Here is a 15,000-nt window from a genome sequence, read left to right on the forward strand (position 1 = left end):
TTTTCCAGCAGCGTTTTACTAGAGAATATAGAACTAGAATGGGAATTAGAGTTTATATTCTAAATCCTAAGGACTATTCCATAGTGTTTGGCCCAGGGACTAGCTACAGTACTGTATATATATACAGTACAGAATGCTTTGAGGAACGAATGCGTCATGTGTTGATGCATCACATGCATCATGTCGTCACTGGAGACTTTTGATATTGTGCATTGCAATGGGAGAGAAAGAAGTAGCCGTTCATTTAGCTTTTCTGTTTGGCTTGTCCCTAGTTGGTCTTGTTGCTATGTATGTTGCTAAGTAATTACCAGTCTGTCCGTAGTGGATTGGTGGGTCCGTTTTTTCACTTGCTTTCAACCACATCGTCTCTCTCAGAATTGTGATACATTTCACAGTGCTATACAATATACATGCAATAGGCAACAATGTCAAATTCTATATCAATGCCATAGTGGTAGGTTAGCACTATATAATTATTGAATCCTTCTCAGAACCTGATTTATAGTATCTCTTGTTAGAACTACCAGTACAGTACAGTTTCTATGCGTTTTACCATGCCAATCTCCAACATCCCATGTTTGTTTGTGGGATGTTAAATGAAGTCTCACTTAAAATGTCTATTCTATCCCTTCTCTTCTCCTTCTCTCCGGCTCTCTCCCGGCTCCGCCCCTCAGGCCTTCTGCGATTGGAGGAGCTAGTGCGGCGCTTCCTGATCTCCAGGGAGACACTGTCAATCAGGATGCTGGATGACAGCCTGGACCCCACCCCTCTGCTGAAGGAGATACGAGACGACAAGGTGGCCACCATCATCATCGACGCCAACGCCTCCATCTCCTACCTCATCCTCAAAAAGGTCAGGGTTCATGCCTCAGTGCTGGGGTGGCTTTTATAGAGTAGCTACATGAGTTGTCGCCTGTAGAGCACAAACAGATCTGAGATCAGGCTGAGAAGTTGTACCTAATGACTGATTTAGTATCAGGGCCCATGGTATGATAATCTGATCCTAGATCTGTGGTCTGGGTCAACTTCTAGTTAAATAACAATTTGACTGATGATAGTTGCTTGCTGGACACAGGACAGTAATGCAGAGAACCCTGTGAAGTTATATAGTGAGCAACAATGGTTCAATTATCTTAAGCAGCTTAAATCGTAATGACAGCTTGTCTGTTTGACATGCGGTAATCCATATTCAGTGGTGATAATGGGTCCATAGGTGTTATGATCATTTATATTGTACAGCTTGTAGCGACAGCAGTCAGAGCACAGGAGTGACTCAGAGATTGGCCTTTATATAGAACTGTGTCTGTCTGTCAGTACATGCATTACCACTGCTCTCTGCTCTGTCTGCTCCCTGGCTTAAGCTTTATTGTGCAAGTTTGACAATTTAACAATGTGGTTATGGTAAGCTCTCTCTTTCCATCCCTCTCTCTCTCTTCATCCCTCTCTCTCTCTCCATCTCTCTCTCTCTGCTTCTGTCCTTCTCGCCCTCACTCTGTCTCCCACCACTTCCCCTCTCATCTATCTTCCCCCTCTCTTCTCTCTTACTTTCTATCTTGCTCTCCTTCTCTCTGTCTCGCCTCCCCTCCCTCCTTCGCTTCTCTCTCTCTCCACAGGCGTCAGAGTTGGGGATGACATCAGCGTTTTACAAGTACATCCTCACCACCATGGTAAGAATGCACCAATGCCTCTTAGCATTCCTGCCATCCTTCCACCTTTCCTCTCCTCCGTGTCCTTCCTTCCTCCTTCCCACTCCCTCTCTTTGTCCCTGGGTGTGTGTGAGAGACGGGGCTCAGGGGCGTGCCAGGTGGGAGAAACACATTACAACACACAGAGAGAAATACACTACATTACCAAAAGTATGTGGACACCTGCTCTCTGAACATCTCATTCCGAAATCATGGGCATTAATATGGAGTCGGTCCCCCCTTTGCTGCTATAACAGCCTCCACTCTTCTGGGAAGGCTTTCCACTAGATGTTGGAACATTGCTGTGGGGACTTGCTTCCATTCAGCCACAAGAGCATTAGTGAGGTCGGGCACTGATGTTGGGCGATTAGGCCTGGCTCGCAAGTCGGTGTTTCAATTCATCCCAAAGGTGTTCGATGGGGTTGAGGTCAGGGCTCTGTGCAGGCCAGTCAATTTCTTCCACACCGATCTTGACAAACCATTTCTGTATGGACCTCGCTTTGTGCATAGAGGCAATGTCATGCTGAAACAGGAAAGGGCCTTCCACAAACTGTTGCCACAAAGTTGGAAGCACAGAATCGTCTAGAATGTCATTGTATGCTGTAGCGTTAAGATTTCCCTTCACTGGAACTAAGGGGCCTAGCCCGAACCATGAAAACCAGGGCAGCTCTAGCAGGGCAGAAATTTGACGAACTGACTTGTTGACGGTGTCGCGTTGAAAGTCACTGAGCTCTTCAGTAAGGCCATTCTACTGCCAATGTACTATGGAGATTGCATGGCTGTGTGCCCGATTTTATACACCTGTCAGCAACGGTTGTGGCTGAAATAGCTGAATCCACTGATTTGAAGGGGTGTCCACATACTTTTGTATATATAGTGTATGAAAAAATTGGAGTTTACATGTTTTTAGATAATTGAGGTTAAAGGTAAAACTTCTCCAGAAATTATAAGTGATATCAATCTTAACCGTTTATCTTTTCCAGTAATGAAGACATGGATGTCTCATGGCATGGTTGGGTATGCAAAATGGGTAAACTTTGAGCACCTTTATCTCTTGAATGTTTCTTGAATTCAGGTCCAAAAAGTCACATTCTAAGCACTTCTACATGGGCAAATATTTATGGAAGGTTTCATTCAAATAAAAAAGGCTGCTGTCAAAAAGGGATTGAATTCAAATGGATTTACCCTGAAGACATTTTAAATGTTATGTTCTATCTCTCTCTTTTTTAACATTATTTATTTCACACTAAAAGCAAACCTACACAAACAAACAAACTAACAACAATTTACAGACACACACAAACAACAACTACATCTCCTCTGCCCAGACCCGCATGCTCACACCTCCATCCCTAGTGCCTGCATCATTGTTTGTTACGTTTTTTCAAGATGAGTGATGAGAAGAGAATCTTCCAGCCTATTGGGTATTTTTCACTACACCCCCATATGCCATGTCTTGAAACATGCAGACAGAAGGATTAAAAGTATGTTTACATTGTAATACTTCTGACAGCCAACTTTCTGTCTCCACCCATAACTTTATGACTTTATAGCGTTCCCAGAAAGCATGGATTATTGAATCATTGTTAGTTTTACACTTAAGACATGAATTTGGGAATTTTGTCTCTTGTATAATACATTCTATACATTAGTTTATACTGGATTAAACGTACACTTTCGTTAACTTTAATTTCATAACTTCAACTTTCCCTCCATCCTGTACCAACATCAGTTCTTTTTAAGTCTTGGTTCCAATAGTTTATATTTTTTTCTAAGAGATTGTCAGTTGGATAGGCTCTCTGCAAGGTTTTGTATATCTTACCTATCATATGAACGTCATTTTCTGACTCAAGTAAGATTCCCTCAAGATTGATGTGATGTCCAAAAGAGTTCAAATCGTGATATGTAACTTTAATGTATTTGAAACTATCTACATTGGTCAGTCCAAAATTACTTTTTAATTCTGTCATGGAAATAAATGTATTTCCTGTTACCAAGTCATTTACGGTTTCTATGCCTTTAGTTTTCCATGTGGAATTTTTCGGACAATTCTGAAAAGCTATCCAAGGATTGTTCCATAAGGTTGTGTTTTTAGGGAGTGATATTGGTTATTGTAGAATACGTTTAATTTTATTCCATATTTTTATAGTGTTCTTAACTATGAAGTTGTTCATGTTCTTAGCTTTATCCTTTGAAAATAGACATGTAAAAATATTCTGGGGATGAGCATGTGCATCTTCAATATGTACCCATTGTTCAGCTTTAGTGCATTCAACTATATGTTGCAAGTAAAATACTTTGGTAGCGAGTTGATACAATTCCAAGTCTGGAAAGTTAAAACCAACCTCAGACTTAGGAAGATGTAAAACTTTCCTTTTTATTCTATGAATTTTATTAGCCCATATAAAGTCTGTTATGACTGAGTATACTTTTTAAAAGAATGTCTTTTAAATTGGTATTAGCGAAAATAAATACAAAAACTTTGGGAGCCATGCCATTCTAGAGGTTTATTCTGCCTTTAAGATTTATAGGAAGATTATTCAATTAAATTTTTCCTATTGACATTATTTCGTTTTTTCCCACGTTAATTTTAGATCCTGAGATTTTTTAGTATTCTGAAAATATTTTTAGCAAAGGGGGCATCAAGTTTTCAATATTGGTCAGGTATATCAGGAGATCATCTGCAAATAAATTGTTTCATAGTTTTGATGTCTTCACTATTATTCTGCAATGTAGAAAATAGCAAAAATAAAGAAAAACCCTTGAATGAGTAGGTGTTCTAAAACTTTTGACCGGTAGTGTATGAGCGCGGTGGGCATTCCATAGAATGGGAAAATCATAGTAAATACAGTACATAGTTATTGTATACATTACATATATAGAGCGTGTGGGTTGAGCAGACATTTAACAAAAAACATACAAAAAAACACAATAAAAATATGAAAGCAAAGTACGTCTTTGTACTTGAGGCGCTATGCCTTTTTAGTGCTGGCAACTGGACCTTTTTTGGAACACCATTATTTTTGTCTTACTGAGATTTACTGTCAGGGCCCAGGTCTGACAGAATCTGTGCAGAAGATCTAGGTGCTGCTGTAGACCCTCCTTGGTTGGTGACGGAAGCAAAAGATCATCAGCAAACAGAAGACATTTAACTTCAGATTCTAGTAGGGTGAGGCCGGGTGCTGCAGACTGTTCTAGTGCCCTCGCCAATTCATTGATATATATGTTGAAGAGGGTGGGGCTTAAACTGCATCCCTGTCTCACCCCACGGCCCTGTGGAAAGAAATGTGTGTGTTTTTTGCCAATTTTAACCGCACACTTGTTGTTTGTGTACATGGATTTTATAATGTTGTATGTTTTTCCCCCAACCCCACTTTCCATCAATTTGTATAGCAGACCCTCATGCCAAATTGAGTTAAAAGCTTTTTTGAAATCAACAAAGCATGAGAAGACTTTGCCTTTGTTTTGGTTTGTTTGTTTGTCAATTAGGGTGTGCAGGGTGAATACGTGGTCTGTCGTATGGTAATTTGGTAAAAAGCCAATTTGACATTTGCTCAGTACATTGTTTTCACTGAGGAAATGAACTAGTCTGCTGTTAGTGATAATGCAGAGGATTTTCCCAAGGTTGCTGTTGACGCATATCCCACGGTAGTTATTGGGGTCAAATTTGTCTCCACTTTTGTGGATTGGGGTGATCAGTCCTTGGTTCCAAATATTGGGGAAGATGCCAGAGCTAAGGATGATGTTAAAGAGTTTAAGTATAGCTAATTGAAATTTGTGGTCTGTATATTTTATCATTTCATTGAGGATACCATCAACACCACAGGACTTTTTGGGTTGGAGGGTTTGTATTTTGTCCTGTAGTTCATTCAATGTAATTGGAGAATCCAGTGGGTTCTGGTAGTCTTTAAAAGTTGATTATAAGATTTGCATTTGATCATGTATATTTTTTTGCTGTTTGTTCTCTGTTACAGGGCCAAAAAGATTGGAGAAGTGGTTTACCCATACATCTCCATTTTGGATAGATAGCTCTTCGTGTTGTTGTTTGTTTAGTGTTTTCCAATTTTCCCAGAAGTGGTTAGAGTCTATGGATTCTTCAATTACATTGAGCTGATTTCTGACATGCTGTTCCTTCTTTTTCCGTAGTGTATTTCTGTATAGTTTTAGTGATTCACCATAGTGAAGGCGTAGGCTCAGGTTTTCTGGGTCTCTATGTTTTTGGTTGGATAGGTTTCTCAATTTCTTTCTTAGGTTTTTGCATTCTTCATCAAACCATTTCTCACTGTTATTACTTTTCTTTGGTTTTCTGTTAGAGATTTTTAGATTTGATAGGGAAGCTGAGAGGTCAAATATACTGTTTAGGCTTTCTACTGCCAAGTTTACACCTTCACTATAACAGTGGAACGTTTTGTCCAGGAAGTTGTCTAGAATGGATTGAATTTGTTGTTTCCTAATTGTTTTTTGGTAGGTTTCAACACTACTTTCCTTCCATCTATAGCATTTCTTAATATTATTCAGTTCCTTTGGCTTTGATGCCTCATGATTGAGTATTGCTCTGTTCAAGTAGACTGTGATTTTGCTGTGGTCTGATAGGTGTGTCAGTGGGCTGACTGTGAACGCTCTGAGAGACTCTGGGTTGAGGTCAGTGATAAAGTAGTCTACAGTACTACTGCCAAGAGATGAGCTATAGGTGTACCTACCATAGGAGTCCCCTCGAAGCCTACCATTGACTATGTACATACCCAGTGTGCGACAGAGCTGCAGGAGTCGTGACCCGTTTTTGTTGGTTATGTTGTCGTAGTTGTGCCTAGGGGGCATATGGGGGGAGGGAATGCTGTCACCTCCAGGTAGGTGTTTGTCCCCCTGTGTGCTGAGGGTGTCAGGTTCTTGTCCAGTTCTGGCATTTAGGTCACCACAGACTAGTACATGTCCCTGGGTCTGGAAATGATTGATTTCCCCCTCCAGGATGGAGAAACTGTCTTCATTAAAGTATGGGGATTCTAGTGGGGGGATATAGGTAGCACACAGGAGGTCATTTTTCTCAGTTGAGATAATTTCCTTTTGAATTTCTAACCAAATGTAAAATGTTCCTGTTTTGATTAATTTAATAGAGTGAGTTAGGTCTGCTCTATACCAAATTAGCATACCCCCTGAGTCCCTTCCCTGTTTCACACCTGGTAGTTTGGTGGATGGGACTCTCTGTAACCTAGAGGGCAACCAGTGGGTCCGTCTCCTCTATACCATGTTTCTTGTAGGAGTGGGGGGCTTGGGGTGGGTAGGAGGGGCATAGGTCTGATCTGAGGGGGCCTAAATGGGGTGTGGGCATGGTTGACTTGGGGGGGAGTTAATTGGTGGGGATGTAGATGTGGTTGATGGTGCTGTGGTCTGGATGTAGGTCCTCTCTGCGGGGGTCCTCTATGTGTAGGTCCTGGGGGGGGTCCCGCAGGTCTGGGAGAGTGTCTCGCTGGTCTGGGCGGGGTGTCTGTTGATCTGTTGCTCCTGTGTGAGGTGTTGGGTCTGCGGTTGAGGGCGATATCCTTTAGGGTCCGGGCGAAGGTGGGCACTGCTGCCTTGTATAGGTGGACCTGGTCATAAAGGCTGTTCACGTCCAGGGTGGAGTGGTGGGCCAGGAAGACATTTGGTTTTGATGCACAGTCACGGGAAATACTTGCGTTTACCCGCTGTATGGTAGCAGGGTGGAAGTATTTTCGTGGTAACAGGGTTGAGATAACCACTTGTGCGTTGGGGAAAGTAGAAGAAGCTTTTTCTATCACTCCCTTGAGTGATGTGGCCACCCTTTCCTGCTGTGTTCTCAGGTCGTTTGTGCCTGTGTGTATTTTTATGTGGCTGGGTGATCCTAGTCGGTCCTCAGACAGAAGGTCTAGGGCGCGCTGGGTGTTTGGACACCAGAGTTTATTTTCTTGTATGTATTTCCTGTTTGAGTCCATAAGGAGTACAATCTGTGGCTTGTGTATGTCCTCAGTGGGTGTGGGGGGGTCGTCATGAGGGCTATCAGGGTGTCTGACTGGGGGGTTGCTCAGAGGGGTTGGGGTCCCCAGGGCTTGGGGTTCTCCATTTGTTTGTCTGGGTGTGATATCGAGGCTATGGTCAGGGTCTAGGGTGTACTGTTCTGCTGCGGTGTCGAGACTTTGGCCAGGATCTGAGGTGGGCTGTTCTCTAATGGGTTGTTCTATGTCACCCGTCATCGTTCTCACCTTCTCCTCCAGCACTCTGATCCTCTCCTCTAGTGCTCTGTTCTTCTCCTGCTCCTGCTCTTTCTCCTGTTGATGTTGTCTCACCACAGTCCAGAGTGCAGACATGTCTCTCTCTACCTGCAGCTCTCCAGGTCTAGTTAAGGGGGTGTTGTTGTGCTGGACTGTTGTCTGGGTCTGTGCTGACTGGAGTGTGTTCACCTGCTGTTCCAGCTCCACCTGCCTTACCTCCAGCTGGGTGAATGTATCCTTCATTTCAATGAGGGAGTAGTACTCTGTGCTGGGAAGTTGACTTTCTGCTTGGGGTTGCTCTGTGGGGTTATTTAATGAAGAGGTCTGGTCTGACCCGCTCGGGTTAGGGGTATCTTTCTCAAGGGAGAGCTTCTCCTGCTGAGCTATTTCTTTGATTAGGTGAAAGTCCAGCTGGAACTGTTTGGTGTTGCCTTGAACCAAAACGGTTCCAGATTTATAGAGATTAATATTAGACGACTCAGAGTCCTCGTTGTCCAGTATCCTGAGTTTCCACCCGTCGCTAACACCCCCACTCTTAACAGAGGGGTAGTGTGCTAGTATAGCACTGTGCCATGCCAGGGGATGGTCTGTGTGGAAGATAAGGTTGCTTATGTTCCCATTTTTATACAAATCAGCAAAAAGTGTCTCGTGCTTCCCCAAAATAAGTTTCAATTTGTACTCTTTTCGTGTCTTGTCGTTTTTTACATTCAGAGGGTACTGTATTTTAATGACCTCTGAACAGTGGGGGGGTGCTTCTAAGGCCTCTCCATTTAGTTGGGGTAGACTGTACGACTCTCCTGCCATTGTTGGGCTCAAGGGCTTTGACACCTCTCACTTCACACGTCAGTGCTAATTGAAATTGTATCTCTTTGTAGCAAGCTTAAGCTTGGTAGCCTTAGCATTCAGTCCTTATAAAATAAAATATATCATTGTAATGTATTTTTCTTCTTGGTTTTTGAAAGTGAAAAATAGCTTAATACTAAACATTACTCACTCAGTTCCAGGTTGGATGGTGTTTTCAGATTTCTGTTTGTTTGCCAGAGCATTTGCTGTATAGTTTGAGAATAGTAATCCTTGGTAGTAGAAAGCTTTCCAGGTAATTCCGTCCAAAATCAGGTTGTAGGTTTGGAGTTTTGGTTTGGAATGAAGGTTATGTTGTGGAGGGTAGCATCCTGTATATGTCCCTGCCAAAAAATCCTACTTTATCTAACTCTAAATCTATATTTTTTGTTAAAAATGCAGGAGCAATCTCTCTCTGTCTATCTCTCTCTCTCTGCCTCCCTCTCTCTCTCTCTCTCTCTCTCTCTCTCCCAAACCAAATCCATCCCTCTCCACCACCCCCTCCCTGTTCTCCCCCCATTATCACCCCCAAGCAAAGCTTGTCCCCACCTCCCGTCTTTACTCCCCCTTGCCCCCACAAGCCAAGCTTGTCCCCACTTCCCCTCCTTGCCCTCCCTTACCCACCCAGGCCAAGTTTATCCCAACCTCTGTCTTTTCCCCCCTCCCTTCTTCTCAAACACAGTTACACCCCTCTATACATCTACTTACTCATCCATTCTCCTTCCCTCACACACAACATGTACCCTATGCCTCTGCACACCCATTCTCTCCCGCCCTCCTACACATATTCATATTCACCCTCCTTCACTCTCTCACTCACATGCGCAGACGCATACCCACACATACACCCACTCACACCCTCTCACCCACACACACATCCATGCCACACACACATCCATGCCACACACACATCCATAGAACAATGATTTACAATTATTGACTTACATGCTATATTTCCTATTTTATATTGTCTTGTCTATATATCACATTGGCTTTGGCTAATTCTATCGTTACTTCCTAGAGAAGAACAGTTACTTGGGGACAATAGAGTTTAGATTGTTTTGGGGGGGAGGGGGAAGGAATATTGTCTCGATTTATAATAAGTTGGTTTTGGTCATCACTGTATGTAGCCTAGTGTGCTTCTCTGTTTTTCCCACTTCTGCCTCTCCTCCTCAGGGCACTGGGCTCTCTTTCAACTGGAACGGTTTCCTGCAGCCTGTTCAGGGCTTCATCAGCGCTTGTGAACTCCATTGTCTGTGTTCCCTTCCATATCTACAGTGCTGCTGGGAATCGGAGTTGAGACGTGATTCCTTTTTCCTCCAGTGATTGTCTGATCAAAATTAATTTATTGCGTTTTTTCCTCAGCCTAGCGGACAAGTCCTGGACGAATTGAATGGACTGGTCCTGGACATTGATCTCGTTATACCCCTGTGCCCTCAGAATGTTGAATTTGGTCTGATAGTTCCACAGCTTAAAAATTACCAAGCGAGGGTATTTAGCATTCTTCTACTTCACGCCAATCCAATGTCATCGCTCCAGATCCTCCGGTGATACATCCACGCGAAGTTCCTCCATTATCAGCTTGATCACATAGCTGGAAAGTTCCCCTTTTTCCTCGTCTTCCTGTAGGGACAATATTCTCATATTATTTTGTCTTGATCTGTTTTCTAGCTGATCCAGTTCCACTTCTAATGTTTGCACCTTTGTTTCCAGAAGGCCAATTTTGTTGTCTTGTTCGAGCAAATCTACTTTTTTAACAACAGATTGTAACAGTTTGTTTGTTTTGGTGAGCATTGAGAGCATTTTAGCTATGTTTTCCTGGTTATCATTCAGCTGTTCATTGCTCTCATTTGCATCTCCAAGTTGTTCTTAGTCTTTTCCTGTAAGGGAAGCCATGGCTTGTTGGGTTTGAGTTTCAGCTTCGCTTTACTCACAGATTGGTTTGCTGTTGTGAATAACTGACCGCTCACTCTCTCCCAGTTGCTTGGTGATATAATGATCTATACATTTTAAAGGCTTAATTTAAACTATGTTGTCTAGCTTCTACATATAATCACAGTTTTGACGGTACAAAATTGAGCTACTATCTCCCGATGCGTCCTATCAGTACGCGCATGTGCCTCTCTCTCTCTCTCTCTCTCTCTCTCTCTCTCTCTCTCTCTCTCTCTCTCTCTCTCTCTCTCTCTCTCTCTCTCTCTCTCTCTCTCTCTCTCTCTCTCTCTCTCTCTCTGTGTCTCTCTCTCTCTCTGTGTCTCTCTCTCTCTCTCTCTCTCTCTCTCTCTCTCTCTCTCTCTGTGTGTGTCTCTCTCTCTCTCTCTCTCTCTCTCTCTCTCTCTCTCTCTCTCAATCTCAATTCAAATGGGCTTTATTGGCTCTCTCTCTCTCTCTCTCTCTCTCTCTCTCTCTCTCTCTTCCTCTCTCTCTCTCTCTCTCTCTCTCTCTCTCTCTCTCTCTCTCTCTCTCCATTCAATTCAAATGGGCTTTATTGGCATGGGAAAAATATGTTTACATTGCCAAAGCAAGTGAAATAAATAATAAACAAAAGTGAAATAAACAATAAAAAATGAACAATAAATATTACACTCACAAAAGTTCCAAAAGAATAAAGACATTCCAAATGTCATATTATGTCTAAATACAGTGTTGTAACGATGTGCAAATAGTTAAAGTACAAAAGGGAAAATAAAAAAACATAAATATGGGTTGTATTTACAATGGTGTTTGTTCTTCACTGGTTGACCTTTTCTTGTGGCAACAGGTCACAAATCTTGCTGCTCTGATTGCACACTGTGGTATTTCACCCAATAGATATGGGAGTTTATCAAAATTGGATTTGTTTTCTAATTCTTTGTGGGTCTGTGTAATCTGAGGGAAATATGTGTCTCTAATATGGTCATACATTTGGCAGGAGGTTAGGAAGTGCAGCTCACTTTCCACCTCATTTTGTGAGAAGTGTGCACAGGTATTCTGCCGCTGTCTACTCTCTGTTTAGGGCCAAATAGCATTCTAGTTTGCTCAGTTTTTTTGTTAATTCTTTCCAATGTGTCAAGTAATTATCTTTTTGTTTTCTCATGATTTGGTTGGGTCTAATTGTGTTGCTGTCCTGGGGCTCTGTGGGGTCTATTTGTGTTTGTGAACAGAGCCCCAGGACCAGCTTGCTTAGGGGACTATTCTCCAGGTTCATCTCTCTAGGTGATGGCTTTGTTATTGAGGGTTGGGAATCACTTCCTTTTAGGTGGTTGTAGAATTTAACGGCTCTTTTCTGGATTTTGATAATTAGCGGGTATCGGCCTAATTCTGCTCTGCATGCATTATTTGGTGTTTTACGTTGTAAACAGAGGATATTTTTGCTGAATACTGCATGCAGTCTCAATTTGGTGTTTGTCACACTTTCTGAATTCTTAGTTGGTGAGCGGACCCCAGACCTCACAACCGTAAAGGACAATGGGTTTTATAACTGATTCAAGTATTTTTTAGCCAGATCCTAATTGGTATGTTGAATTTTATGTTCCTTTTGATGGTATAGAAGACCTTTCTTGCCTTATCTCTCAGATTGTTCACAGCTTTGTGGAAGTTACCTGTGGCGCTGATGTTTAGGCCAAGGTACAGTGAGGGGAAAAAGTATTTGATCCCCTGCTGATTTTGTACGTTTGCCCACTGACAAAGACATGATCAGTCTATAATTTTAATGGTAGGTTTATTTGAACAGTGAGAGACAGAATAACAACAAAAAAATCCAGAAAAACGCATGTCAAAAATGTTATAAATTGATAAGCATTTTAATGAGGGAAATAAGTATTTGACCCCTCTGCAAAACATGACTTAGTACTTGGTGGCAAAACCCTTGTTGGCAATCACAGAGGACAGACGTTTCTTGTAGTTGGCCACCAGGTTTGCACACATCTCAGGAGGGATTTTGTTCCACTCCTCTTTGCAGATCTTCTCCAAGTCATTAAGGTTTCGAGGCTGACGTTTGGCAACTCGAACCTTCAGATCCCTCCACAGATTTTCTATGGGATTAAGGTCTGGAGACTGGTTAGGCCACTCCAGGACCTTAATGTGCTTCTTCTTGAGCCACTCCTTTGTTGCCTTGGCCGTGTGTTTTGGGTCATTGTCATGCTGGAATACCCATCCACGACCCATTTTCAATGCCCTAGCTGCGGGAAGGAGGTTCTCACCCAAGATTTGACGGTACATGGCCCCGTCCATCGTCCCTTTGATGCGGTGAAGTTGTCCTGTCCCCTTAGCAGAAAAACACCCCCAAAGCATTATGTTTCCACCTCCATGTTTGACGGTGGGGATGGTGTTCTTGGGGTCATAGGCAGCATTCCTCCTCCTCCAAACACGGCGAGTTGAGTTGATGCCAAAGAGCTCCATTTTGGTCTCATCTGACCACAACACTTTCACCCAGTTCTCCTCTGAATCATTCAGATGTTCATTGGCAAACTTCAGACGGCCCTGTATATGTGCTTTCTTGAGCAGGGGGACCTTGCGGGCGCTGCAGGATTTCAGTCCTTCACGGCGTAGTGTGTTACCAAAAGCTTTCTTGGTGACTATGGTCCCAGCTACCTTGAGATCATTGACAAGATCCTCCCGTGTAGTTCTGGGATGATTCCTCACCGTTCTCATGATCATTGCAACTCCACGAGGTGAGATCTTGCATGGAGCCCCAGGCCGAGGGAGACTGACAGTTATTTTGTGTTTCTTCCATTTGCAAATAATCGCACCAACTGTTGTCACCTTCTCACCAAGCTGCTTGGCGATGGTCTTGTAGCCCATTCCAGCCATGTGTAGGTCTACAATCTTGTCCCTGACATCCTTGGAGAGCTCTTTGGTCTTGGCCATGGTGGAGAGTTTGGAATCTGATTGATTGATTGCTTCTGTGGACAGGTGTCTTTTATACAGGGAACAAACTGAGATTAGGAGCACTCCCTTTAAGAGTGTGCTCCTAATCTCAGCTCGTTACCTGTATAAAAGACACCTGGGAGCCAGAAATCTTTCTGATTGAGAGGGGGTCAAATACTACTTTCCCTCATTAAAACGCAAATCAATTTATAATTGATGTTTCCATTGATCATCCTTGAGCTGTTTCTACAACTTGATTGGAGTCCACCTGTGGTAAATTCAATTGATTGGACATGATTTGGAACGGCACACACTTGTCTATATAAGGTCCCACAGTGCATGTCAGAGCAAAAACCAAGCCATGAGGTCAAAGGAATTGTCCGTAGAGTTCTGAGACAGGATTGTGTTGAGGCACAGATCTGGGGAAGGGTACCAAAAGATTTCTGCAGCATTGAAGGTTCCCAAGCACACAGTGGCCTCCATCATTCTTAAATGGAAGAAGTTTGGAACCACCAAGACTTCCTTGAGCTGACCGCCCGGCCAAACTGAGCAATCGGGGGAGAAGGGCCTTGGTCAGGGAGGTGTCCAAGAACCCGATGGCACCTAAAGGACACAGACCATGAGAAACAAGATTCTCTAGTCTGATGAAACCAAGATTGAACTCTTTGGCCTGAATGCCAAGCGTCACGTCTGGAGGAAACCTAGCACCATCCCTACGGTGAAGCATGGTGGTGGCAGCATCATGCTGTGGGGATGTTTTTCAGCGGCAGGGACTGGGAGACTAGTCAGGATCGAGGGAAAGATGAACTGAGCAAAGTACAGAGAGATCCTTGATGAAAACCTGCTCCAGTGCGCTCAGGACCTCAGACTGGGGCGAAGGTTCACCTTCCAACTGACAATGACCCTAAGCACACAGCCAAGACAATGCAGGAGTGGCTTTGGGACAAGTCTCTGAATGTCCTTGAGTGGCCCAGCCAGAGTCCGGACTTGAACCCGATCGAACATCTCTGGAGAGACCAGAAAATAGCTGTGCAGCGACGCTCCACATCCAACCTGACAGAGCGTGAGAGGATCTGCAGAGAAGAATGGGATAAACTCCCCAAATACAGGTGTGACAAGCTTGTAGCATCATACCCAAGAAGACTCAAGGCTGTAATCTTTACCAAAGATGCTTCAACAAAGTACTGAGTAAAGGGTCTGAATACTTATGTAAATGTGATATATATTTTTTAAAATGGTATACATTTGCAAAAACATCTAAAAACCTGTTTTTGCTTTGTCATTATGGGGTATTGTCTGTAGCTTGATGAGGAAAAATTACAATTTCATAAATTTTAGAATAAGGCTGTAACGTAATTTTTTTTGGAAAAGGTCAAGGGGTCTGAATACTTTCTGAATGCACTGTA

General features: G+C 43.0%; 1 pseudogene; it reads left to right on the plus strand.

Annotated features, from left to right (window-relative positions):
- Window positions 1-15,000, plus strand: part of LOC121586184 — a 110,933-nt pseudogene that overhangs the window by 82,021 nt on the left and 13,912 nt on the right.

Source organism: Coregonus clupeaformis, unplaced genomic scaffold (genome assembly GCF_020615455.1).
Source record: "Coregonus clupeaformis isolate EN_2021a unplaced genomic scaffold, ASM2061545v1 scaf0548, whole genome shotgun sequence".
Lineage (NCBI taxonomy): Eukaryota > Metazoa > Chordata > Actinopteri > Salmoniformes > Salmonidae > Coregonus > Coregonus clupeaformis.